This window comes from Saccopteryx bilineata, chromosome 5, assembly GCF_036850765.1.
Source record: "Saccopteryx bilineata isolate mSacBil1 chromosome 5, mSacBil1_pri_phased_curated, whole genome shotgun sequence".
Classification (NCBI taxonomy): domain Eukaryota; kingdom Metazoa; phylum Chordata; class Mammalia; order Chiroptera; family Emballonuridae; genus Saccopteryx; species Saccopteryx bilineata.
Genome location: NC_089494.1, coordinates 29011318 through 29037676, shown reverse-complemented (window position 1 = coordinate 29037676; position 26359 = coordinate 29011318). Strand labels below are relative to the sequence as shown.

At 38.4% G+C, this 26359-nt stretch overlaps 1 non-coding gene across 1 annotated transcript; it reads right to left on the bottom strand.

Moving 5' to 3' along the window:
- Nucleotides 1-26023: 26023 nt before the first annotated feature.
- On the bottom strand, nucleotides 26024-26130 carry LOC136307086 (U6 spliceosomal RNA). Its single transcript, XR_010725777.1, has one exon. It is a non-coding gene; the product is annotated as a U6 spliceosomal RNA (small nuclear RNA).
- Between the last annotated feature and the right edge of the window lie 229 nt (nucleotides 26131-26359).

Sequence of the window (26359 nt, the reverse complement as noted above, 5' to 3'; positions counted from 1 at the left end):
AATAAACATTTAAATTAAAAAAAAAAAAAAAGGAAATGTAGGCTTGACGTGTGGTGGTACAGTGGATAAAGCGTTGACCTGGAATGCTGAGGTCACTGGTTCAAAACTCAGGAGGCTTGCTCCATCAAAGCACATTTGAGAAACAACGAGTTGATGCTTCCTGTCCCCCTATCTCTACCTACCTTTCTCTCTCTGTTTTTCTCCTCTCTCTAAAATCAGTTAATAAATCTTTTTAAAAAAAAAATAAATAAAGGACATATAGATTTTTCCAAAGCTGGAGGCACTATAATCCCCTTCACAAAGAAGCTCTCTTTCTTCTTTCTCTCACTTGGTAATGTGCTGGCCCTTTTGTTAGTGAGTTCTCCAAGTAGCCATGCAGTTCTAGGATCTGCATGGGCCAGCAGCCATTTGGGGGCTGAGAGCCTCATGCACTCCCAAGTACAGATGTGAAGCTTGGACCAGGGCATAGTGACAATAAGAGTGCAGCCAGGGCCTGACCTGTGGTGGCGCAGTGGATAAAAGCATCGACTTGAAATGCTGAGGTCACCAGTTCAAAACCCTGGGCTTGCCCAGTCAAGGCACATATGGGAGTTGATGCTTCCTGCTCCTCCCCCTTCTCTCTCTTTCTCTCTCTCTCTCCTCTAAAATGAATAAATAAAAATAATTAAAAAAAAAAAAAAGAGTGCAGCCAGGAATGTAGACTATATTAGCTTGCAAAGGACAAAGGTGGGACTGGACCAATCTTTGAAATAGTTTGAATCATGGCACAGAATATCTGGCCACCAGTTACGTTTTGGTCCTGTTGAAGACCAGGCTATGCTTTTTCTGTGGCAGGATGGACAGAGATGAGACATTGGGAACCTGAGAGCAGCCTTCTATCTCCACTCAAATAAACCATCTTATCATAAAACCTCACTTCTCTATATGTGAGTCCCCTGGAATGCTTTCTTTCAACTCCATGAAAGAACATCATTTCCACTGGCAACACTGGTATGAATGTTTGTGTTTCTCCTAAATTCCTATGTCAATTCTTAGCCCCCTGAAAAGGGGGAGCAGAGAGTTCCTCTTATGTCTGCCTTTTCTTAAATTACTTTCAGTTCAAAATAATCTTTATGCCAAATATGCATATTTTGGGGTGGTATATGCTGATTCCTTTGACTAACCTCCTGAACTCAGTGAGAAATGTTTATATTCACTGGGTTTATTCTGTTGGGTGGAGTTCTCTGTACTGAATTTTTAAATGTTTTAAAACTTTTTGAAATTGTGGTTTAAAAAAGAACACATAACATAAAATTTATCATCTTCACCATTTAAAAAAAATTTGTTTATTGATTTTAGAGAACGAGGAAGGGTGAGAGAGAGACAGAAACATTGATCTGTATGTGCTCTGACTGGAAATCGAACTCATAACCTTTGTATAAGGGGGCAATGCTCTAACCAAATGAGCTACGGGGCCAGGGTATCATCTCCACCATTTTTAAGTATACAGTTCAGTAGTTCAATGTTCATATTGTTGTAAAATACATCTCCAGAACTTTTCAGTTTTCCAAATGTACAACTTTATACTAATTAAACAAGAACTCCTGTTTTTGTACTGAAATTTTAAAAGAAATTTCAACTGACAGGTTAGTCAAGGAAGAACACCATGCTAAGCATGCAACATGAGGAAGGGCGGTGTGAGGAGTAAAGCAACAAAGTTCCCAGTGAATAGAACGTGTAGTACAAGCTGGTCCTGACAGGGCTATCCTGATTTGCCAGGAATGCAGAAGTCCAGGTGGAGTTAGTTCCTGGAGAGGCTAAAAAGGAGCCCAGGCCATTATTTTTACCTGTTCTTAAAGAAGTCTGATATCCTTGCACTAAAGCTGTCCATGAAATAAGATTGCCAGCTCCTTGTTTGGGCTTTATTGCTCCACAGTCAAGGTCATGCTGTAACATCTTCAACCCACACATTCAAAATAACTTTTTTTTTTTAAAAAAAGTTTATATTATTAGTTTTTAGAGAGAGGAAGAGACAGAGCAGGAGAGAGACAGGAACATCTATCTGTTTCTGTATGTGCTCTGACTTGGGAATAGAGCTGGCAACCTCTGTGTCTAGGGACAATGCTTTAACCAACCAAGCCATTTGGCCAGGGCAAAAGTAACTTTTAAAATGATAATATTTTTCAGCCTGACCAGGCAGTGGCACAGTGGATAGAGCGTCGGACTGGGACGCAGAAGACTTAGGTTCGAAACCCTGAGGTCACCGGCTTAAGCGAGGGCTCACCAGCTTGAGCACAGGGTCACTGGCTTGAGTGTGGGATCATAGACATGACCCCATGGTCACTGGCTTGAGCCCAAAGGTCGCTGGCTTGAAGCCCAAGGTCTCTAGCTTAAGCAAGGGGTCACTCACTCTGCTGTAGCACCCTGGTCAAGGCACGTATGAGAAAGCAATCAATGAGCAACTAAGGAAACTAAGTAGCCGCAAAAAAGAATTGATGCTTCTCATCTCTCTCCCTTCCAGTCTGTCTGTCCCTGTCTGTTCCTCTCTCTGTCTCTCTCTTTCTGTCTCTGTCACACACACAAAAATAATAGGAACATTTTTCAGTTAAATTTATTATTTTTTATAATAGACTATTTAGAAAATACAAAGGAGCATAACATGACAATTAAAATCACTCTTACCTCCACCATTTTGAGAAGCTAAATCCGAGCATAACATGACAATTAAAATCACTCTTACCTCCACCATTTTGAGAAGCTAAATCCTTGGCATTTTGGCATATTTCTGTATCTTAAAAATATTTATGCAAGATTAATTTTACTTGCAATTTTATAACTTGCCCATTTTGCCTACACTATGAGCAATTTTCCATGTCATTATATATTATTTAAAAACATGTTTTTAATGACTAAATAATATGACATTCTACAGCTGTTCTTTAAAGCATTTTACAAAGTGGCAACTTTATTGCCATCCTTGAACACAAAAGTGGAGTGTTGTCACACCTGTTTTCCAAACAACTCCTGGTACATTTTATGCTGAAATAAAGCATCATCAAGCTGGATCCCAAAGATAAGCACACTTTAAGAAACGTTAAAGTGGAGTTTAAAGCCCTAGCACAGGTTGTTATTTAGGCAGATAGGAGCAGAACGTGGTTGTATCTGTCAACAAACAACTTAGAAAGCTTTTCCATAAAATTAAGTAATAATATGATGTGTTATCCACTACATTTGTAGCAATGTAATTACAATAATGAGACATATTTAATATAATGAGACTCTATATTTTAAAAATGTTAAGTCATGCCAAGCATGCTATTTGGTGTTGCTCAGCCATTAAGCCATTTTATATTTTCCATTTCAATTTTATGAGGCCCAGGAAACAAAGTGAGGAGGAATGTTTGTTGAATGATAAGCATATTGAAATAGAAAAAAGAAAGCTTCTCCTGCATCCTCCCGACTAGTTAACAACAGAGTTGCAAGTTTATAGCTTCAGTTATAGTCCACTAACCCTCTCCAATGAACACAAATTTATGGCATTTTAAGGCATAATACTTAATTATTTTATTTTCTTTACTGTCATTTTGGCCATCAAAACATTGCGATAAATGTAACACTTGGAAATTTATCTAGAAACCCCCCCCTCCCAAATCATTATGGTATCAATGTACAGAAGGATGATAAAGACAAAGAACAGAAAATGAAAATGGCACTGAAGAAATTACTCTATAGAGGTAAAGACAGAGTCAGATTGACTAATTAGCATTGTTCTTTGCTATAAAAGGACCAGTCTCGAAAAGGGCTCTGACCACACGGTTTTCCGGGAGAGGTCTTTCCTCTCAATTTTGTGATTAGTCATTTGTTCCAGAGGAGAAACCACCACATATTGACTGCAACATCTTGGCATTAGGAGAACCTGGATTCTAATTCCAACTGCACCCCCCCCCCAACTTTCTCAATGACTTTAAACAAATTTCTGAAATCCTCCAAGCTCAGGTTTTGTTATCTGGGGATAATGATTGTACCTACAACATAGTGTTGTGGTGAGGTTTCAATAAGACAGCACAGGTAAAACACATAAAGACTAAGGTCTCAATAAATATTTATGTGATCATTACTTGCCATGGGATCACTCATAGCGCTTTCCAGTTGTACTGACTATTAATGAAGAGCCATTATTTCCTATTCACTTTGTGGCAGGGACAGTTGCCTACTCAAAATCCATTTCTTCCTTCTTTCAGACTGTCAGAAACACAATTTTATTTCAGATATAATGTATCTAGACAAAACACCGTATTTCCCAGCTTTGACTGGTACTGAGAATGGTCCCTAAGATTTATGGGGAGAATATTGGCTGAGGCTTCAAGGAAAGCTGGCTATATGCCTTGGTGGGATGCCGTAGAAGGTTGACAAGATGACTGAAACTTCAGCAGCTCTTTTGGAATTATCATTTTATGGAGAAGTTACAAAGCAAAGAATCATAGCAATCTCAGCCTTGAAATTATTGAGCCACTGAAGTAATACCAACAACGTTCTACCTCCAATTTACTATTTCTTGAGAGATATAAGCCTTTATGTATTTAGGTTACTATTACTTAGAGTTTGTTGTTATCATATGTTGCCGAACCAAATTATACCTCACATGCCCTCACCATGTTAAAATCCATGGAAAATAATGACAACTTCATCGTTCAAGGTATCATTATAATACTGCCTCATTGTGTGTGGTAACCTAGGTAAATTTGTTTCTAAAACAAACAAACAAACAAACACCACTGACTGAGACTCTACCTCACAGTGTTGTTATAAGGATGGAATGAAAAGAAAGAAGCTGACTTGCTCAATACAGTCACTGGCATGTAGTGAATATTTGGTTGACAGTTGCAAACATTATACAGCTATCACAAAGAGAAACAAACTGAAGAAAACCTGGTTTTGTCCTTGGAGTAGAAACCGGGGACAATCATTTTTATAACTTACCAGTTGACATTCAGTATTATTATTATTTTTCTAAACTCACTGTCTGATGAATTCATTTCTTAGGAGGACTTCAGCTCTCAAGTGATTGAAAAGGCAAGGCATAAAGGAAAGTCAATAAACCTCATAACATTGAAAGCACAAAAGGAGCGGTCTTCAACTCAAAGAGAGTTCCAGACAACAATTTGTAATCTGATGTGTTTCTGGGATATAAAAGAAATCATATCATTGTATCCTGTATCTAAGTTCTGAACAGATGTCATTGTTCAATGTGCAAGTTAGATGTACATTTAGAAAAATGCGGCCTGACCAGGCGGTGGCACAGTGGATAGAGTGTTGGACTGGGATGCGGAGGACCCAGGTTCAAAACCCTGAGGTCACTGGTTTTAGTGCAGGTTCATCTGGCTTGAGCATGGGGTCGCTGACTTGAGTGTGGGGTTGCTGGCTTGAGTGTGGGGTCGCTGGCTTGAGCGTGAGATCATAGACATGACCTCATGGTTGTTGGCTTGAGCCCAAAAGTCGCTGGCTTTAGCCCAAAGGTTGCTGGCTTGAGGCCCAAGGTTGCTGCTGGCTTGAAGCCAAGGTCACTGGCTTGAGCCCAACATTGCTGGCTTGAGCAAGGGGTCACTCACTCTGCTGTAGCATGCTGGTCAAGGCACGTATGAGAAAGCAATCAATGAGCAATTAAGGAGACTAAGCAACCACAACAAAGAATTGATGCTTCTCGTCTCTCTTCCTTCGTGCCTGTCTGTCCCTATCTGTCCCTCTCTCTGTGTCTCTGTAACACACAAAAAAAGAAAAATGCAGTGGTGCCTGGTCCTGTGAGCTTGACTCATCATGTCCTGACTCTCTACTCTTATTTGCAGGTGATACAACTAATGCACCACAATGTGGAATAAGAATGAACGTGGAATAAAAATGTGTGAAGTTTTTAAATGGTAAAAACATCTACAAGGAACTTTATCCTAACCTGTGGTGTTCAGTGTGACAAATGGGTGACTCTGAAATTGTCAGATGGATGTCATTGCCAAAAGTCCAGAGTGAAGCCCTGGCTGGAGAGTTTGGTTGGTCAGAGCATCGTCCCAATGCACAGAGGTTGCCAGTTTGATCTCGAATTAAGGCAAATATAGGAAGAGATCAAAGTTCCTCTCTCTCTCTCTCTCTCTCTCTCTCTCTCCTTTCTCCTCTTTTTAAAATCAATCAATAAATTTTTTATAAAAGTCCTAAGTGAAGTCACAATTCACGTGCTGAGGAGAATTTTTTTATTGGCTCAGTCTCTTTCAGCATCACACTGTTTTTAATTAAACTGTAAAAGAGCAATAAAATGTCAGAGACAGCTCTCAGGCAATATATGTTTACCTCATCCTAAGTTTATTCTCATGGCTTTAGGCGAGAGGCTAATCTCAAAATTGTTGGCAGTATTCTAAGACATCTTATTGTACACCCACCGTGTCCAAAATGATGTGCAAAACACATAAAAGATAAGATTACTGCTTTCCCAGCATTCTTTTCTGCTTATCCAAACTATGACCTAATTTAAGTGGAAGAAAACACTTTTTCTATGGCAGCCATTTATAGATGTTATACATACATAGTGTAGAACTGGTAACCACATCCTAAAATTGTAAATTGTTTTATGACATTAAGAAAAAGCTCAGATTTATGCTATATATGAGACACAACTAAATCAAACAGATTATGATACTTCCATAAAATGGGGTCTTCTTCAGGTGTAAAAGGAACAGCCCTGGCTGGATAGTTTGGTTGGTTAGAATGTCATCCTGAAGAGCAGGGGGTGCTGGTTTGATCCCCAGTCAGGGCACATACAGGAACAGATCGATGTTCCTCTCTCTCTCTCTTTCTCTCTCTCTCTCTCTCTCTCTCAAATCTCAATAAATAAAATTAAAATTAAAAAAGAATAAAGAATAATATATCTATATACTGATGTGAAGTGTCAGCAAGATATATTTTAGTAAAAATATAGGGGTCCAGCTCTTTATAGTATATTACCTTGTGAGGGTGTATGTATGTATGCATGTGTGTGTGTGTGTATATTGACAAAGATCGTTTGTTTGACCAAACTAACTCAGGCTTCCCTGACCCCTCTTTTTAATAAGAACTCTTCCTTGTAGAACCAGTTTTAGCAAGAATCTTGCTAACTCAGTTTAGAAGAATTCCCCACAGTGATAACTAGCTGATAAATTTGCTCTAGTGGCAGTTTCTTCCCCAACCACACAAGAGATCCAAGTAGTTTCCTTGGAACGATGCCCCGAGGTCCCATTCCAAGGCCTTAGACCTCTGGTGGGATAATTCACCCTCCCTTGAGGGAGAGAAATTCTGTAGGATGACATGTCAGGAAATTAAAGAGAACTGCACGGTCTAAATAACAGCTTCAGGCTCAGAAAGAATTGGACGGAAAAAGCTGAAAGTGTAATCCACATGGACTTTAGCAATGAGATGGCTGCGTGGTAGCTCCTAAGTCTATCTCCCGGGTCACTGTATATGATTTATACAGCATGACTCACCATGGACTGGACAAAATGAGGGAGATATCAGACATGTCAATTGAGGGAGATATCAGACATATGAGGATTTGAACCCTGCCCATGGAGGATGGGGCACTCTTGCTAAACTTAGTTGCTAATATCTGATTTTTATATTTTAATTTATTGATTTTTAAATTCAAGGAGAGGAAGAGAGAGAAACAGAGTCAGAGGAACATTGACTTGTCTTTCCACTTTTTCATACTGTCATTGGTTGACCATTGTATGTGCCCTGACCGAGTATCGAACCCACAACCTCAGTATGTTGGGCTTATGCTGTAACCAACTGAGCTATTGAAATACATGGCCAGGGCTGCTAATATTGGATTTTTAAGGAAGTGCACAGATAGGCCTAGGATCAGGTTCAAGAGCCTGACTACAGTGGTCAAAGAAGACTTTGTCAGTAACCATATTTGTTTTAAATAATTTAGAAAAACCTATTATAATCAAATTTAGAGAACATAGGGGAAGACAAATTCTCCTGTACTTATTTTGGGTCTCCAGCTGGGGGGGTCTGAGATTTAAACTGATGTAATCTTGATAGATTAACAGGAGAAAAGTGTCAACTTTTATTAAATGTTTACATTACACGGGAATCTTCAGGAGAGAATGAAGATTCAAAGAAGTAACCAGAGGTGGAAGCTATTATATTCTTAGACAAAGTAACAAGAAATGTGTGAAAAATTGGCAAGACAAAGGGGGTTGGGCTAGTGGTAGTAAATGAAAAAGTTACTAGGAAGATACTTTAGTTTAACAAAGTTTGTTTGGACCTTGACTTGGTGGCTCCAAATTTCTTGTTGCCGGTGCTAAGCATGTCTTCCTTCCTCCTGAAATGGGGAGGGCACTTCTCACAGAGGATATTTATTTTTTGCTTTCAGGACAAAGGAGGGTCAGAGTGTCCTTCTTGTACCAGCTCTTTCTTCAATGCCTTAAATCAAAGTAATCATCATGTCAAAGTGGCATATTTTGGGATGGCACATTCTGGTTTTCTTCCAGAACAAGCCTTAATAATTGAAAACAAATGGAAGCTAATGAATCTAACTATGGATCAAGTTGGTAGCATATCCATGCAAAGAAAAAAAATAACTTTAAAATACAATATTTTGCCTGTACATCTCAATGGGCATATAATTTAAGGGAAAAGAACTGCAAAGAAGTTTTAAATTGCAGTTGATTTGTTACTGTTAGTAGAGATATTGACACAGCATCACATATGGAATATTCTTTGCTAAAATAAATTGAATCAAACCTAATCAAGTCTCTAAAACTATCATTGTGCAGGAAATGGAGAAAAAGTTAAATGACATGAGAAAGCAATCAGCCACATTCAAAATGAATCTATCTGAAAGACAAAAGATATATGATTCTCCAACAAATCTATGGTGTAGGAAGAAAGGGTTAAAGAGAGGCATTATAAAAGAGATTTAAGAAACATCATAACCAAGTAAATGTGTGGACCTTATTTGAATTCTGATTTCCTTTGTGGCAATCAGATAAATTTTAATATGCATTGGGTAGTAGATGAGCCAAGTAAAAGAATCATTAATTTTATCAGGTATGACAATGGAAAGGTGGTTATGTTAAAAACAAAATTATTAGCTAGCAATGCATCCTGAAATATTTATGGATTCAATCATATGATATGTGGGTTTTTTAAATGCTCCAGTGTCTTAATGCTAAACAAAAAGATTTAAAGAAGTGTATTACCATTAGATGGAAATGCTTCAGAGATGACTACTAGGGCAGAATGGGAAAAGTATTCTTTGGTTTAAGCAAAAGGAAGTCATTGGCAACCTTAAGAAGTACCAGACTAGCCCTGTGTGATTAGCTCAGAGTATCACCCCAAAACACCAAGGTTGTATGTTCAATTCCTGGTCAGGGCACATACGTGATCAATGAATGCACAACTAAGTGGAACAAAAAAAATGAATGCTCCTCTCTCTCTCTTTCTCTGTCTCTCTAAAATCAACCAATAAAAAAGAAGAGCCAGACTAAATGATCTGGTGTTTAATTAGAGAGGTAGGGGTTTGCAAGTGAAGACAGTGAGATTTTACTTTCAAAGGGTTGAAAAAGTACTAATAGATGTAATAATAGTAATAGTAACTAGAGGGGCCTGAGACGTTTTTCTTTTTCTTTTTTTTTTTTTTTTTAAAGTGAAGCAGTGCTATTGGGAGGAGGAGATTCCTTTTTCTTTTGCTTTCTTTCACAACTTAGTCCTAACATCCTGTTTTCTCTTTTCCCTCTGCCAGAAAGACAGGCAATATTCCAGAGACTGTCTGCTCCTTCCCCTGGGTCCTGGAGGGCGTCAACTTGGAATAAAATATCCAGCCATTGTACAACGGATGTATAGTGACAACAAGAAACAAACCTTTGTTGTTTTAAGCCAATGATATTTTGAGGTTGTTTATTATAATATACTTTAGCTCATCTGACTTAAAGATATATATTTTTAAAGTATTTATTACTCCTGCTACTACCCCAACTACTTTTTCTTCGACAACCATCAGCTTGGTTCACTGCATCTGTTTTATTTTTTTAGATTCCACCACATATAAGTGAAGTCAAACCGTATTTGTCCTTCGTCTAACTTATCTCATTTAACATAACATTTTATACATCTATCCATGTTGTTGCAAATGGCAAAGCTTCATTCTTTTTTATTGCTGAGTAATATTCCAGTGTGAGTGTGAGTGTGTGTGTGTGTGTGTGGTCAACATTAGAAATGTTGATACTTGTTGAGAATTTTTATGAGTTTATTTGAGCCAAACTGACAATTGCCAAGAAGCAAAATCTCAATGGATTGAGAAATGATCCAGAGAATGGTAGTTTGGCACTTTATTTTATACATTACAATCAAATGAAGAGCTGAAAGGGGGTTATGTGAAATCCATTAGTGATAGATTAGGGAAGAGGGAGAAAGCACAGTGGGGAAGTCTCCGGGATTGGATAAAAAGTAAAAGGAATAGACACATACTTCTTTTACATTTGTGAGTATAAGATAATTAACAGTTAACAATTAACGCGATTACAATAACAATGAGGGGTTTTGTGGTCTCTGTCCTAGAGCAGTAAGGGGTCCAGAGAAAAAGGAAATTACCCTGACATTCCAAAGGTATGTTATCATAGATGCAAAAAAGACAACAAGCAGGCTCAGTTAATAAAAACTGACCCTTGTCAGGGAAGATACTTGCTTGGGATATGACCATCTACCATGACTTACTTTTAGTTAGAAAGTGTTCATTTTAGACCATCTTATGTAGTTACTTTAGGTCTCTCAGTTTGTAAGGCTGCAAAACAGGGCTCCCCTGAGCTTGTCAGGTTTAGTATATGGCTCCTTTATACACACACACACAGCCCTACAACATTTTTATTATTCATTTATGGCTAAACACCTAGGTCCATATTTTGGCTATTGTAAATAAAGCTGAAATAAACATAAGGGTGCATATAATTTTTTTGCATTGGTGATTTTTGTTTTTTGTTTTTGGGTAAATACTCAGAAGTGGAATTGCTGAGTCATATGGTGGCTCTACTTTTAGTGTTTTGAAGAATCTCCACATTGTTTTCCGCAGTGGCTGCACCAATTCACACCCCCATCAACAGTGCGCAAGCGAGCCCTTTTCTCTGCCTCACCAGTTCTTGTTATATATTATATTAATTTTTGATGACAGCCAAGGTTCACTTTTTAATATAATAAAATATAAAAGTTGTTTAATAAATTCTGATAGTAGTTTCTACTCAGTGAAACATGGGTGATATCACCTTCCCAATGTTACTAATGAAGAAATTGATGTCATCCAGTGTGACTTCACATTGCCACATCTTTGGAGTTCCATAGCTTTCTGTATCCCCTGTGGCCAGCCGGGTTGCAAGTGATTGTTGACTTTTGTCTGCTAACTCCAGGAATAGCTGCATTTGTTTGCTGAGTACTTGCACCTCTGTTCTTCTGTGTTTCCAGAGGTTTTGCATATGTTTTCACAGGAATAGAAATAATTGCAAGATGAGACACTCTAATGTTTCCAAAGCCTGTAGAAGACTTGGTAAGCATTCAAAGGACGTGATAAAGTAAAGTGGTTGAAAAATTTGCCCCAGGCCAGGCCTGAAAACTTTGAGAACCAAGAGTGGTGGAATATTAGTAACTCCTTCCCCATCTTCACGCAATTGCTGGAAGCTGTTACCTGCCTTAATCTTGATGCCATCATTGAGGCACTGCAGTGGTAACTTAGCAACTCTCTCCGTTTTGTCTGTGGAGCCCCACTGAGCAGGAATGTGATTAATTTGCCCATGGCATAAAATCCTAGCTAATGCTTCAGAGGACCAGGCTTTGTCTTAGAAATATTTTCCAGTGGATAGAAAAACAGCTCCTTCTGGCTCACTGCAGGGTCTGTGTTTAAGAGTGCTGATAGAACTGCTGCTATAGCCCTTCATTTCAGCTGCAACGTTTGCTAGCTACTTGAGGGCTGAACCCATTTACCCATTAGTAGGTTTGCTAATAGAGCAGGGATCCTTTCTTATGTATCAGGGACCCCTCCTTGATAGCCTAAATTGTGTTCATTCAGGATTCAGACTTGCTGTAGCACGATCTGCAGGCTGATGTGTGTGACAAGGGACTGGTTCTTTTGCATAAGAAGCCTCATGGAAAATAAATCATTTTAAGGGAAGAAAGGGTTGAAATCCACTCTCTTTGATTTGGTTCAAAGACAGTGAGGGGAGAGTAGTGGTGGGCAGAGGATTCTGGGGACAGTATGATGGGTGTCTGTCTACTCAGACTGCCCTCTGTGCCCGCTGCCTGGGCTGAGTCCTGGGAGAAGGAGTTGTAATAAGCATCAAGTGAAAGTTGAAAGAGCTGTTTCACTTATAAGCTGAAAAGGACCAGGAGACTCGACTCGGAAGCCTCATCTGAGAGCACCCTGTTCTTTCCAGGTCCTGGGTTGCTCCTGCGGTCCCCTCTGGCTCCTGCTTCCATTCATTGCTCTCCGTCTCCCTGTCCCCGCGGGGTCCCCTCCTCCAGGGACCCTGATTTCGAACTCAGGAACTTTCTCACCTTTCTCAGGTCTTTTTTCAAGGATGACCTCATCTAAGGTATTTATATATGTAGCTGATTTGACTGAATGTTTAGAACCCAGAAATTACATCAACATGTTGCTTAACCTCCTCTGAAAAGAGTTTTCCTACCTCACTGCAGAGCAGTCTGCCCACTCTGAGGCCACCTGCTGCTTGGGTGGCTAGAAATCAAGCATGCTGACACTCTTCACCACAAGTCCTTGAACGTGCACTACCTAAGGCTTCCTCGGGCATCCGGGAGCCTCCTCAGGCCCAGAACATGGGATTAATGCACAGCCACCAACTTTTAACTGACAAGAGACTCAAGCAGATAAACACCCCAGCTTTCCAATCCTGCAGCGGGACAACAGTGTGGCATGTTTGTCACAGGGTCCCCAGCAGGACCAAGCCAAAGGTGTCCACACCATAATCCCCTCATTACCATGTCTTTCCCAGGCTTCTCTCTCTTCCCTGGGTCTCACTTTATTCACCCCTAACTCGAGCTGTGAGTAACACCTCCCAAACAAACTGTTTGCGCTCAAAGCCCTTCTCAAGGGCTGCTTTTGGGGAAAATCTAAACCAAGACACCCAGTCTCTTATTTCCTTCCTTGCCACTGATTTAAAGTCTCTACTCTGTCTTCATTCTTCAGGCCTTTCTTCTTTTTTTTTATTTATTTATTTTTTTTATTCATTTTTAGAGAGGAGAGAGACAGAGAGAGAAGGGGGGAGGAGCTGGAAGCATCAACTCCCATATGTGCCTTGACCAGGCAGGGCCAGGGTTTCGAACCGGCGACCTCAGCATTTCCAGGTCGACGCTTTATCCACTGCGCCACCACAGGTCAGGCAGGCCTTTCTTCTTATAGCTAACATTTCATTAATATCTCCGCTGAAACGACGAACCATCTACAGTACTTTTTAACACAAAGGTTAGCAGCATAGAAAAACTATGTCTTTGAAATTTGTCTTCTTTTTGCTGTCTCCTCCACCAGCATCTGTATGCGAAGAGAGCCAGTGAAGACCTTCCAGGTCCAGGCAACCATCATTCTACTTTTTGTTTCTATGGTTTGGCTTTTTTTTTTTTTTTTTAAAAAAATTCTACATAGAAGTGAGATCATACAGTTTTTGCCTGCCTCTGGCTGACTTATTTCACTCAGGGTAATGTCTTCAGGGTCCATCCAAGGTGTTACAAAAGCAGGATTTCTGGCTGAATTGTATTCCACATTTTTTTCAAATCAATTTATCCATTCATAGATGCTTAGGCTGTTTCTATGTTTTGGCTTTTGTGAATAATGCTGCAGTGAACATGCGGGTACAGATGACTCTTCAAGATAATGACTTCATATCGTTCATTTATATAAATATATCCAGAAGTGGGATTACTGGATCATATAGTAACTCTATTTTGAATTTTTTGAGCAATCTCTATACCAGCGGTTCTCAACCTGTGGGTCGCGACCCCAGCGGGGTCGCCTAAAGCCATCGGAAAATACATAATGCATATCAGGTATTTACATTCCGAATCATAACTGTAGTAAAATTACAGTTATGAAGTAGCCACCAAAATTATTTTTTGGTTTGGGGTCACCGCAACATGAGGAACTGTATTGCGGGGTCACGGCATTAGAAAGGTTGAGAACCACTGCTCTACACTCTTTTTTGTAATGGTTGTATTAATTTACATTCTTACCAATAGTGCACTCTTAGTCCATTTCCCTTTTCTCCACATCCTCACCAGTACTTACTCTTGTCTTTTTTATACTAGCTATTCTCACAGAGGAGAGGTGATACCTCATTTTGGTTTTGATTTGCACTTCCATGATGATTACTGATGCTGAGCATCTTTTCATTTATTTGTTGTCCTTTTCTGTCTCCTTTGGGAAAATGTCTATTTAGAACCTCTGTCCATTTTTAATTGAATTATTATTATTTCTGCACTTCAGTTGTATGAATTCCTTATGTATGATATTTTGGTTATTAACCTGTTACCTGATATATACCCTGCAAATATTTTCTCCTATGCCACAGGTTGCCTTTTCATTCTGTTGGTTGTTTCTATGCTGTGCAGCTTTTAATTTGAGATAGACCCACTTGTTTATTTTTGGTTTGTTGCTTGTGTTTCTAGTTATCATATCCAAAAAACTATTGCCAAATCAAAGAGCTTTTTCCCTATGTTTTCCTCTAAGAGTTTTATGGTTTCAGGTCTTACATTCAAGTCTTTAATCCATTTTGAGTAAATTTTTACAAATGGTGAAAGATAGAGGTGGATTTTATTCTTTTGCATGTGAATATTCAGTTTTTCCAACACCATTTATTGAGAAGATGATCTTTTCCACATTCAGTAATCTTGGCTTTCTTATTTAATGTTAGTGGCTGGTATATGTCTGAATTTATTTCAGGGCCCCTGAATCTGTTCATTTGTCTATGTGTCTGTTTTGTTTTAAGTACCATTTTGATTATTACAGCTTTGTCGTATAGTTTGAAATCAGGAAGTATGGTACCGTACCTCCAGCTTTGTTTTTCTTTTTCAGTATTGTTTTGGTTATTTGGTTCTTGTGGTTCCATGTAAAATTTGGGATTGTTTTTATATTCTGTGAAGAATGACATTAGAATTTTAATAAAAATGTCACGGAATCCATAAATGACTTTGGGTATTATAGGCATTTTAACAATATTACTTCTTCCCATTCATGAACATAAGATATCTTCCCACTTATTTTCATCTTCTTCAAATCTTCCTCAATTTCTTTCATCAATATGTCACTATTTTCAGTGAACAGATCTTTCACCTCCTTGGTTAAATTTGTTAGTGGTTTTTAAAATTTTTTATTCTAATGTATTAATAAATGGGATTGTTTCCTTTATTTCTCATTCAGTTATTTTATTGTTGGTGTACGGAAATATAAGTAACTTCTGTATATAGATTTCGTATCCTCAAGTTTTACTTAATAATTTGTTGATGTGTTCTAACAGTGTTTGGGTAGTGTCTTTAGGTTTTCTATACATAAGATCATGTCATCTGAAAACAGACAATTTTATGTCTTCCTTTCTGATTTGGACTCCTTTATTTCTTCTTTTTCTTTTGTTTCTTTTTGCCTAATTGCTCTGGCTAGGACTTCCAGTACTGTTTGAGTAGGACAAAACTCATCATCTCTGCTCATTTCTCCATTAGGATCAATTTTCTCCCAGGAGAAAATTGACTCATTGCTTACATTTTTTGGCAAGAATCACCCTATGGTTTTCCAGATGTGCATAGGCCTGTATGAATCAGACCAGAAATGCACTGATGAATCTCAGAAGGTGTGTTCTGCTGTGTAAGTAAAGCATCTAGCCTTTGAAATTGATGACAACCACTAGTCCCGAGCTTGACTCAAATCATCCTTAAATGAGGCACACAGAGTAGGGCAGTTTTGAAGTCATTTACACCTGGATTTGCATTCCAACTCTACTGAATACCTGCTTACATTTCATTGATTCTTTTTGCTCTAATTCTTTTATTTATTTATTTATTTATTTATTTATTTATTTATTTATTTATTTATTTTTAGAGAGAGAGAGGAGAGAGAGAGAGAGAAGGGGGAGGAGCAGGAAGCATCAATTTCCATATGTGCCTTGACCAGGCAAGCCCAAGGTTTCGAACCAGCGACCTCAGTGTTCCAGGTCAACACTTTATCCCACTGCGCCACTACAGGTCAGACCTTGCTCTAATTTTCTTTTCTTCTACTTACTTTGGATTTAATTTGCACTTTTTTTCTAGTTTCTTAAGGTGGAAACTTAAGTTGTTGATTTCAGATCATTCTCTTTTTCTAATACATACATTCAATAGTACAAATTTTCCTCTAAGCATTGCTTTTATTGTCTCCCTCACATTTTGGTAAGTTATGTTTTCATTTTCACTTAGTTCAAATATTATTAAATTTTCTTCTTTGTTAATCAGAAGTTTAGTTTCCTCTCTCCCACCCTCTCCCTCCTTTTCTTCTTTACTTCCTTTTCTTTGAGACACTTTATTTTTTGTCAACCATATTTCTATTTTCTTTTTAAGAGTCTGTAGAAGTCTAGCTTAAGACCACTCTGTGGCTCTTCCTACCCATTCAGTGGCCTGAGAGTGGGGGCTGTAGACCAGTCTGCCGTGGTGGGCTGGGTGCTCCAGGCTTCAGTAGAACACTACTAAACAAGCACAGAGGGCCTCTGCATGCCTTCAGATCAGTTTGTGACCTTGGGTTGAGAAGCAGTAAATCCAGGAGCTGGAGCACTTCACTCACTGTGAATTTTTTTTTTTTTTTTTGGTCACAACCTTTATAGCAGCAGTCTGCTTTTCCTTTTCAGTCTCTATAGGAGCTCTAAGAAGTGGAGATCAGGCGTGACCTCCTACAGAAAGATGATACCATGTGTGCGCAGAACTTCTGGGACTGGGGTCCACCATATCAGAGTCACTGAGTGAGCTCCTCCGTTGTTGTACTTGATGGCAATGTTCACATAGTCTGGGACCCCGGGAGTTGGTAGGTAGGTTAATATAAGATGCCTCTGTGATTCATAACCATCAGAAATTGTGTCTTCTAGAAGGCTGCCTGGACCTGGTTAGCAAAGGTGCAAGTAGTAAAGTGGCAGCAATAGAAGTGGCTCCAAAGGCAGCATCAAACTTCAGCACAGCCTGCAGGCCATTATTTCTGAAGGATATGACGCTGATATCAGTCAAAATTTCAATGGCATGAACTGCTGGAAGAAGCTTCTCTCAGGTTCTCTTCAGAATGGTGAAGATGCCATCACTTTTCCTTCTTCTGTTGATGTATGTTCTATTTGGAAGTCAAGATTGGTGCCACCCAAGTGAGTCCCTGCTACAAGGAATTTAAAGATATCTTCCGCCTGACCTGTGGTGGCACAGTGGATAGAGCATTGACTTGGATGCTGAGGTCGCCAGTTCGCAACCCTGGGCTTACCTGGTTAAGGCACATATGAGAAGCAACTGCTATGTGTTGATGCTTCCCACTCCTCCTCCTCTCTTCTCTCTAAAATCAGTAAATAAAATCTTAAAAAAAAAAACTTCCTCCTCTATCTGTAGGATATTGAGGGCTCTAGACATTGTAAAAGTTTCCATTTATGTTGTGATGGGAACCCAGAACAATCATATATGGATACTTTCCTGAGTAACACAGAAAAGGCTAGAAGTGCATTTTTTAAACTTCACATATTTTGTAATTTGTCAGCTATCTTTATGTTATGGATTTCTAGTTTAATTCCATTGTAATCTGAGAGCAGACACTGAACAATATCTATTTTAAAAAGTTTGTTAAGATGTGTTTTACAGCCTGATCAGTCAGTGACGCAGTGGATAGAGCATCGGACTGGGATGCAGAGGAACCAGGTTGGAAACCTCAAGGTCGCCAGCTTGAGCACAGGCTCACCAGCTTGAGCGTGGGGTCGCTGGCTTGAGTGTGGGATCATAGACATGACCCCGTAGTTGCTGCATTAAAGCCCAAGGTTGCTGGCTTGAGTGTGTGGTTACTCACTATGCTGTAACCTCCTGGTCAAGGCACACATGTGAAAGCAATCAATGAACAACTAATGTGCTGCAACGAAGAGTTCATGCTTCTCATTTTTCTCCCTTCCTGTCTGTCAGTTCCTATCTGTCCCTCTCTCTGTCTTTGTCTCTCTGTCTCTCTGTCTCTCTCTCTCTCTCTCTCTCTCACACACACACACACACACACAATGTGTTTTACAACCTAGAAATGGTTCTATCTTGGTCAGTGCTCCACGAGAGCTTGAGAAGAATGTGTATGCTGCTGTGGTAGATGTCAGTTATATCCAATTGATAGATGGTGTTGTTGAGTTCAATTATGTCTTTATTAATTTCATGTCTGCTGGACCTGGCCATTTCTGATAGAGGGGTGTTGAAGTCTCCACTTATGTTAGTGGATTTATCTGTTTCTCCTTGCAGTTCTATTAGTTTTTGCTTGACATAGTTCGACAGTTTGTTATTATGTGCATACATGTTAAGGGTTGTTATGCCTCCTTGGAGAATTGACCCCTAATACCATTCTTTAACCCTGATAAATTTTCTTGCTTTGAAGTGTGCTCTGTCTAAAATAAATATGGCTATACTTGTTTTCTTTTGATTAGCATTCGTTGGGATATTTTTCTTGATCCACTCACTTTTTATTTTGTTTTATTTTTCACTGAGGTACAATTGACACACAACATCACATTAGTTGCAGGTCTACAACATGATTCCATATTTATGTATATTACAGAATGATCACCACAATAAGTCATATTAATATCTATCACCATACATAGTAACAGATTTGTTTCCTTATGATGAGAACTGTTAAGATCAACTCTCTTAGCAATTTTCAAATATGCAACACAGTAATATTAATTATAGTCGTCATGCTGTATATCACATCTTCATGACTTATTTATTCTGTAACTGGAACTTTGTACCTTTTGACTCCCTTCACCCACTTTGCTCCCTCCTCCCTTTGGCAACCACTAATCTATTCTCTGTGTCTATGATTTTTTTTTAAGATTTCACATATAAAAGAGATCATACAGTATTTATTTTCTCTGTCTGACTCGTTTCATTTAGCGTAATGCTCTCTAGGTCGACCTATGTTGTCAGAAATGGCAAGATTCCTTTTTTATGGCTGAATAATATTAATATATATATATGAATATTCATATATATATTCATATATATATATATACCACATGTTCTTTATCTATTCCTCTGTTGATGGACACTTAGGTTGCTTTCATAACTTGGCTATTATAAATAATGCTGCAATAAACATGGGGTTGCATATATATCTCTTTTTTGAGTTACTGTTTTTGTTTTCTTTGGATAAATACCTAGAAGTGGAATTGGTAGATCACATAGCAGTTCTATTTTTAATTTTCTGAGGATCCTCCATATGTTTTCCACAGTATTTGCACCAATACCAATTTGCATTTTTAATGACAGTGTACAAAGTTTCCTTTTTCTTCACATTCTCACCACCACTTGCTATTTCATGGTTTGTTTTTTGTTTTGTTTTGTTTTTGGTAAAAGTCTTTCTAACAGGTGTGAAGTGATATCTCACTGTGGTTTTGACTCACCTTTCCCTGATGATTAGTGATGTCGAGCATCTTTTCATGTATCTGTTGGTCATTTGTATATCTTCTTTGGAAAAATGTCTATTTAGTCCTCTGACCATTTTTAAATTGGACTATTTATTTTGCTATTGGTTTGTATAAGTTCTTTATATATTTTGAATATTAACTCTTTATTGGATATACGATTTCCAAATATTTTCTCCCATTTAGTAGGTTGCCTTTTCATTTTGTCAATGGTTTCCTCTGCTGTGAAAAGGCTTTTTAGTTTACTATAGTCCCATTTGCTTATTTTGGCTTTTGTTGCTCTTGTTTTTGTTGTGAAATCTAAAAAAGAAAATCCCTGTGAAGACCAATGTCAAGGCGCTTACTGCTTATATTTTCTCCTAGGAGTCTTAGGTCTTACGTTCAAGTCATTAATCCATTTTGAGCTAATTTTATGTATGGTGCAAGATAGTGGTTTAATTTTATTCTTTCGCACGTGGCTATATAGTTTTTCAAACATCATTTGAAGAGACTCTCTTACACTTATTGTATATTCTTGGCTCTTTTGTTATAAATTAATTGACCATAAAAACATGGATTTATTTCTGGGTTCTCTATTTCATTCCATTGATATATGTCTATTTGTGTGCCATTACCATAGTGGTTTGATTACTACAACATTGTAATGTAGTTTGAAATCAGAGAGTATAATGCTTCCAGTTTTCTTTTTTTTTAAAAAAAAAGAAATAGCTTTTCTTTTTTTAATAAGTTTTTTTTCCATTTTTAAATTTTTATTTATTCATTTTTAGAGAGGAGAGAGGGAGGGAGAGAGAGACAGAGAGAGAGAATGGGGGAGGAGCTGGAAGCATCAACTCCCATATGTGCCTTGACCAGGCAAGCCCAGGGTTTCGAACCGGCGACCTCAGCATTTCCAGGTTGACGCTTTATCCACTGCGCCACCACAGGTCAGGCCAGTTTTTTTTTTTTTTTTAAATTTCTCAAGATTGCTTTTGCTATTTGGATTCTTGTGGTTCCATACAAATTTTAGGATTATCTGTTCTATTTCTAAGGGGGGAAATGTCATTGGAATCTTGATAGGAACTGAATTGAATGTGTAGGTTGCTTTGGCAGTTAACAATTTTAATTCTTTCAATTCATGAGCATTGTATATATTTCCACTTATTTGTATGCCTCTGATTTCTTTCATTGATGTCTTAGAGATTTTAGTGTACAGGTTTTTCATCTCATTTGTTAAATTTATCCCTAGGTATTCTACTTTTTTTTAGTGCAGTTGTAAATAGGATTGTTTTCTTAATTTATGTTTTGCATAGTTTATTATTAGTGTATAGAAATATAACAGATTTATGTATATTAATTTTGTATCCTGAAACTTTACTGAATTCATTCAGTGTTGAATGAAGTCTAAGATTTTTGGTAGCATCTTATAGTTTTCTATGTATAATATCATGTCATCTGCAAATAGTGACATTTTTACTTCTTCCTTTCCAATTTGAAAGCCCTTCTATCCATTTACTTGTAATCTATATCTGTATTGATATATTTAAAACATTCTTTTTCATTTTAAAAATGTATTCATTGATTTGGGAGAGATAGATAGAGACAGAAACATTGATCTGTTCCTGTATGTGCCCTGACTGGGGATGGAGCTGGAAACCTTTGCATATCAAGATGATGCTCTAACTAACCAAGCTATCCCATCATAGTTTATATTTAGAGTGAGTTTCTTGAGCTTTTGGGTTGGTGAACACATACAGACTTGGGGAGTGTGGTGTGCCTAGAGAAGGCATGGAAGCTCCTTGTTCTTCCCCCTACTAGCCCTATGCAACAATTCCATCTGGCTGTTCTTGAGTTATCCTTTTATAAGTAACTGATGATCTAGTTGGCTATTAGAAAGACATGCGGCCCTGGCTGGTTGGCTCAGTGGTAGAGCGTCGGCCTGGTGTTCAGGAGTCCTGGGTTCGATTCCAGGCCAGGACACACAGGAGAAGCGCCCATCTGCTTCTCTACCCCTCCCCCTCTCCTTCTTCTCTGTCTCTCTCTTCCCCTCTCGCAGCAAAGTTGGCCCAGGCACTGAGGATGGCTCTATGGCCTCTGCTTCAGGTGCTAGAATGGCTCTGGTTGCAACAGAGCAATGCCCCAGATGGGCAGAGCATCACCCCCTGGTGGGCATGCCGGGTGGATCCCAGTCGGGTGCATGCGGGAGTCTGTCTGACTACCTCTCCGTGTCCAACTTAAGAAAAATACAAAAAAAAAGAAAAAAGAAAAAAAAAAGAAAGACATGGAATAAAAAGATGCAGCAGAAAAAGTCAAAACGAGAGAGAATGAGTCATCTGTCATCCTGACAATACGAGAAGCCTGCAGTCACTCACTCTTTCCATGTCTTCGTTATCAGTAATGGTGATCTTGACATTGATGATTCCTTCAACCTCTTGGTGAAAACTACAGACTTAATTTGCCTTGCTTTAGCTTGATAACACTAGTGAATAGAATGTAGTGTAAGTAGAGACCCAGGATCTTGAGATGAGCTATAAAAACTTGGGACTATATATATAGGTACACTTACAGAAGTTGGGGGAAGGGGGGAATATTACTTATTCATCAGGTTTCTCTTTGGTTTTTATAAATGGAGAGGACAGTTCTTAGCCCAATAAAACTATATTGGTTGTATGTAATAAATTTTTGTAAGCAGAGTTTATTTCTTTCAAATGAATTCTCTATTTTTTTAATAAGTTAGAATTTTATTTTTTAATCTGATGACTCCAAGTGTGTATTACGCATTCATTAAATAAGTGGTCTCTAGCAGATCTGTTTCAAATGCAAATACAACAACAGAATGAAAAGTTTGCTCAAGAACCTGAGTCTAGAGTTTTTCATTTTCTCTTGGGTTGACTATTCAAATGAACAAACCAGCAGGAGATATTAAAAAATACGTAAGTCGTATGCTCCATTATAGGATAAGTACACAGAAATTTTCTCAAAAGTTATTGTATGTTTGCATAGCAAAACAGCAAAATTTACCCATATACTATTCTATGTGTATCTGTAGAGTAAGTTATTAGAGTAAGGCATAAGCTATTTACATTAGTGCAAAGGAAATATAAAGTGAGTCCAAATGAACTTTTTTTTTTTTTTTTTTACAGAGACAGAGAGAGTCAGAGAGAGAGGGACAGACAGACAGGAATGGAGAGAGATGAGAAGCATCAATCATCAGTTTTTCTTCGCGACACCTAAGCTGTTCATTGATTGCTTTTTCATATGTGCCTTGACAGTGGGGCTACAGCAGACCAAGTGACCCTTTGTTCAAGCCAGCGACCTTGGGTCCAAGCTGGTGAGCTTTTTGCTCAAACCAGATGAGCCCGCACTCAAGCTGACGACCTCGGAGTCTCGAACCTAGGTCCTCCACATCCCAGTTTGATGCTCTATCCACTGACGCACCACTGCCTGGTCAGGCTGAACTATTGTTCTTCATCAAATACAATGTTATTTAGGTGCAAATGCAGTAAATGTGTATTTTTTTTAATAACAAAAGATAGTTTAAAGTCACAGTAAATATGATCACTAAAATCTGCAGATACTGACATGTTGTCAATAATGCTAACTTGAGCCTGACCAGGTGGTGGCTCAGTGGATAGAGCGTCGGACTGGGATGCGGAAGCACCCAGGTTCGAGACCCCGAGTTCACCAGCTTGAGTGCGGGCTCATCTGGCTTGAGCAAAGAGCTCACCAGCTTGGACCCAAGGTCGCTGGCTCCAGCAGGGGGTTACTCGGTCTGCTGAAGGCCCACGGTCAAGGCACATGTGAGAAAGCAATCAATGAACAACTAAGAAGTTGCAACGCGCAACGAGAAACTGATGATTGATGCTTTTCATCTCTCTCCGTTCCTGTCTGTCTATCTCTGCCTCTGTAAAAAAAAAAAAAAAAAAAGAATGCTAACTTGAAAATGAAGTAAGTATGGGACATAGCTTCTACATTTCCCCACCTGCTCCCAAAATAGAAACTAAGTTAGGTCCAAGATTTTCTTCTAATTGCAAATAATTTTAAGGACAATGAAAACTTGCTGTGCAAATAATTATGCATACATATACTGTGTGGATTAAAATGAGTCAAGCATAAGAAATAAATTTTGGCCTGACCTGTGATGGCACAATGGATAAAGACTCAGCCTGGAATGCTGAGGTCACCTGTTTCAAAGTCCAGGCTTGCCTGGTCAAGGCACACTTGAGAAGAAACTAGGAGTTGATGCTTCCTGCTCCTCCCCCTTTCTCTCTCTTTCTGTCTTTCTCTTCTCTCTAAAAAAATCAATAAATAAAATCTGAAACAAAAGAAAGAAAGAAAAGGTAGAAAGGAAAGAAAAGAGAAAAGAAAGAAAACAAAAAAGAAAGAGAGAAGAGAGAGAGAGAAAGAAAAAGAAGAAAGAAAGGAAGGAAGAAAGAAAGAAGTAAGGAAAGAAAGAAAGAAAGAAAGAAAGAAAGAAAGAAAGAAAGAAAGAAAGGAAGAAAGAATAAATTTGGCATCAGGCATATACCTGCAAGGCCAGGGCGCTCTTGTGGAGGGCACTGCTGTCGCTGATGCTTTGCACTGCCCCTGCCCAGGGCTCTGGCTCTGTGGGCCCACGGCCAAAAGATACTCAAGAATGATGGCAGCCCCGAAGTGGAACCTCATGCTCACTTGAATAGATCTATTAGTCCTTTTTTTTTTATTTTATAATTTTATTTTTTTTAATGGGGCGACATCAATAAATCAGGATACATATATTCAAAGATAACAAGTCCAGGTTATCTTGTCTTTCAATTATGTTGCATACCCATCACCCAAAGTCAGATTGTCCTCTGTCTTCTTCTATCTAGTTTTCTTTGTGCCCCTCCCCCTCCCCCTTTCCCTCTCCCTTTCTCCCCTCCCCCCATAACCACCACACTCTTATCAATGTCTCTTAGTTTCACTTTTATGTCCCACCTACGTATGGAATAATGCAGTTCCTGGTTTTTCTGATTTACTTATTTCACTTCGTATAGTGTTATCAAGATCCCACCATTTTGCTGTAAATGATCCGATGTCATCATTTCTTATGGCTGAGTAGTATTCCATAGTGTATATGTGCCACATCTTCTTTAACCAGTCATCTATTGATGGGCTTTTTGGTTGTTTCCATGTCCTGGCCACTGTGAACAATGCTGCAATGAACATGGGGCTGCCTGTGTCTTTACGTATCAATGTTTCTGAGTTTTTGGGGTATATACCCAGTAGAGGGATTGCTGGGTCATAAGGTAGTTCTATTTGCAGTTTTTTGAGGAACCACCATACTTTCTTCCATAATGGTTGTACTACTTTACATTCCCACCAACAGTGTATGAGGGTTCCTTTTTCTCCACAGCCTCTCCAACATTTGCTATTACCTGTCTTATTAATAATAGCTAATCTAACAGGTGTGAGGTGGTATCTCATTGCAGTTTTGATTTGCATTTCTCTAATAACTAAAGAAGATGAGCATCTTTTCACATATCTGTTGGCCATTTGTACTTCCTCCTGGGAGAAGTGTCTGTTCATGTCCTCTTCCCATTTTTTTATTGGATTGTTTGTTTGTTGTTGAGTTTTATGAGTTCTTTGTATATTTTGGATATTAGGCCCTTATCTGAGCTGTTGTTTGAAAATATCATTTCCCATTTAGTTGGCTTTCTGTTTATTTTGTTATCAGTTTCTCTTGCTGAGCAAAAACTTCTTAGTCTGATGTAGTCCCATTCATTAATTTTTGCCTTCACTTCTCTTGCCATTGGAGTCAAATTCATAAAATGCTCTTTAAAACCCAGGTCCATGAGTTTAGTACCTATGTCTTCTTCTATGTACTTAATTGTTTCAGGTCTTATGTTTAGAGCTTTGATCCATTTTGAGTTAATTTTAGTACAGGGGGACAGACTGTAGTCCAGTTTCATTCTTTTGCATGTGGCTTTCCAGTTTTCCCAGCACCATTTATTGAAGAGGCTTTCTTTTCTCCATTGTGTGTTCTTGGCTCCTTTATCAAAAATTATTTGACTATATATATGTGGTTTTATTTCTGGACTTTCTATTCTGTTCCATTGGTCTGAGTGTCTACTTTTCTGCCAATACCATGCTGTTTTGATTGTCGTGGCCCTATAATATAGTTTGAAGTCAGGTATTGTAATGCCCCCAGCTTCATTCTTTTTCTTTAGGATTGCTTTGGCTATTCGGGGTTTTTTATAGTTCCATATAAATCTGATGATTTTTTGCTCTATTTCTTTAAAAAATGTCATTGGAATTTTGATGGGAATTGCATTAAATTTGTATATTGCTTTGGGTAATATGGCCATCTTGATTATATTTATTCTTCCTAATCAAGAACAAGGAATATTCTTCCATCTCATTATATCTTTTTCAAAAATATGAAACACTTCACGAATTTGCGTGTCATCCTTGCGCAAGGGCCATGCTAATCTTCTCTGTATCGTTCCAATTTTAGTATATATGCGGCCAAAGCGAGCACAGTCCTTTTTTTTTAAATAGAAATTTTTATAGTATAGAGCTAATCGTTTAACTTTCCATGAAGGAATCAACAGCAAAGAAACCAGGTGTTAAAATTCATGATTGAATGGTTATGATTAATAATGAAAAGAGAAGAACTTTTGAAGAATGTTTTTTGATGTTTCAGGTTATCCATGAACTTCCTACTGGCCCTGAAGATACTCTAGTTGTCACAAAGAATTTGTAGATGA